Genomic DNA, 2,523 nt, shown 5'->3' on the forward strand with positions numbered 1-2,523 from the left:
ACACAAATAGACCCCAAAATGGATTGTGGACAGGTCAGAGCAAAAATAAAGCAGTCTCAAAGCTGCAGATGTATGATTAAGGAGGTTGTATTGTAAATTTAATCTCCTTTCTACAAGTCTCTAGGAGTCCATAAACATGTTTACTTGATGTAAAAATAGAGGAGTTGGCCTCTGGCAGCCATAACACCTAAATGTAGACCTAACAGCCAGTGCATGGTTCCTTTCCATTGGAGACAAGCAGATCAACCAACCCAACCGAACTGATGACAAGTGTAAAGGACATGGATTGCAGATGAGAGACGAGAAGATAAATGCTAACTATATGGGAGGAGAGAGGGGAGGCAAAATTAAAATCTGGGCTCTGGAGTCAACGAGATCTAAATCTTAGTTGGGCCCCTTGTCATCTGTAAGAAAAGGGCACTCACTCTTATCCTCAATAACTTCACTAATTCATTGATTTACCTGTTATTCCTCCACAAGAATGAAAAACTAAGTGAACCTTGTCCTTTTCCTTACCTAACGCATAATGTATTTCATTAGAATTTTTATAAATATGTTTTTAAGGTAATTTTTATTTGTTAAATATGTTTTTAGGGTAATTTGTAATTTTTAAAAAATTGTATAAAGGGAGGAGATCATGAGACTTAAATTTTTTTTCTTTTTCTTTTTCTTTTCCTATTTTTCTTCTTTTTCTTTTCAATGGCATGTTTATTAAACAAATGCTCATGACAGATTTTCACAACAGCAACAAATGTTATTTCACTACATCAAGTCTCGCTTACTAAGAAAAAAAAACCAACAATCACAGCAAGGTTGACGGATCTGGATGGTTTCTTCATGTTTTTTTCTGGGGAGTGGGGGAGTAAAACCAGTATTCTCACTAGTTTTCTTCTCTTTTCTCTTCTTGAGCCTCACCCGATTTCATTTTCTTCACCTCCTTTCTGGCTAAGTATCCCCGGAAGGCTGCTTGGATTTTGAGAGCAGCGTTCTCTCTTTCTTCTTCAGAACTTTCTAAGGCTTTGACTGGTGTCTCATCCTCTTTCACAAATGTGCTAGACTTTCTTTTTCAGACTCACAACTCTGAGGTAATTCATGCTCCTTGAAAGCATGGTTGTTATAGAAGCGGTCATCTACCTTAGTCCCCCATTCTGCTGGGTCAAAGTTGGTTTTCTCTCGTTTCTCTAGAAGATTTTCAAAGTATGCTGCTGCAAAAGCTGGTATATTTTCTGGTTGCTCCCTCAGAATCTCGTGTGTCAGCCCTTCAAGAAGATTTCCAAATCCTTGTGGAATTCGGTAGCAGGTGTCGGAGAATGGAATTGACATCTCCTCGGAAGGAACTGCCTATTGTACCTCTTCGTTCTCTCAGAGCTGGTGCACGAGACTTAAAATTTTTTAGAGCTTTGAGATATCAAGAAAAACTGAATTATATAGAATTATTTTTTCTAATATGAAGAACTACATATTTTATTTTATTTTTATTCTATTTTATTGAGATATGATTGACATGTAACATATTAGTTTCAGGTGTACAAGATAATGATTAGACATTTGTATATATTGTGAAATGACCACCACATTAAGTCTAATTAACATCCACCACCATACAAAGTTACAAACTTTTTTCTTGTGATAAGAACTTTGAAGCTGTGCTCTCTCAGCACAAAAAAGTTTCAAATATATAATGCAGTATTATTAATGATAGTCAGCATGTTGTACATAACATTCCCAGGACTTACTTATTTTATAACTGAAAGGTACTGCATATTTTATATGATCAAAATTAATAAGATCCTACCAATTTTCCAAGTTAAGCAATGTGTCATACTCACAAAGAAAAAGGTCTTACCTGAGCGACTTTTCAATGGTTTCCCATTCTTCACTCAACATAGCACTTAATCTTGATTTCAAATAGTAGTTGATTGTTATATTTGTTATTTTAGAGGGTAGTGTAGATAGAGAAGGTGATGAGGATGGATATAGGAAAGGAAGGAGATGTAGAGAAGGAACGGAGTTTGAGGCCAGGTACAGGTCAATATGGAGATAGGGATACAGGGCAAAGCCAACAGAAATATAAATATTGTTATAGATATGACACTTCTAAACACATATAGGATATGTTTTTAAAAATGCTTAATAACATAAGAGAACCTGGACAGCTGAAAATTTTCTATGTTGCACTCATATGCTCTCGTCTCCCTCAAGGCTGTTCCTCCCCTGACTTCTTGCTAAATTCAAATTGTGAACGAATGGTTGCTAAGTCTTAAGAGTATTTTAAGAGACTTTTTTTTTTTAAGATTTTATTTATTATTTATTTGACAGACAGATAGACCACAAGTTGGCAGAGAGGCAGGCAGAGAGAGAAGGGGAAGCAGACTCCTCCGCTGAGTACAGAGCCTGATGCGGGCCTCAATCCCAGGACCCTGAGATCATGACCTGAGCCGAAGGCAGAGGCTTTAACCCACTGAGCCACCCTGGTGCCCCAAGAGACCATTTTTGAGCAAATATTCCCAAAGCAGGTGAAGT

General features: G+C 37.0%; 1 pseudogene across 1 annotated transcript; it reads right to left on the minus strand.

Annotated features, from left to right (window-relative positions):
• Window positions 1-880: 880 nt before the first annotated feature.
• LOC308338297 (sperm surface protein Sp17-like) lies at window positions 881-1,323 on the minus strand (annotated as a pseudogene). The gene has a single exon. The product of its transcript is annotated as a sperm surface protein Sp17-like (transcript).
• Window positions 1,324-2,523: the final 1,200 nt, after the last annotated feature.

The sequence above is a fragment of the Martes martes genome (assembly GCF_963455335.1).
Source record: "Martes martes genome assembly, chromosome: 2".
In the NCBI taxonomy this organism is placed as follows: domain Eukaryota; kingdom Metazoa; phylum Chordata; class Mammalia; order Carnivora; family Mustelidae; genus Martes; species Martes martes.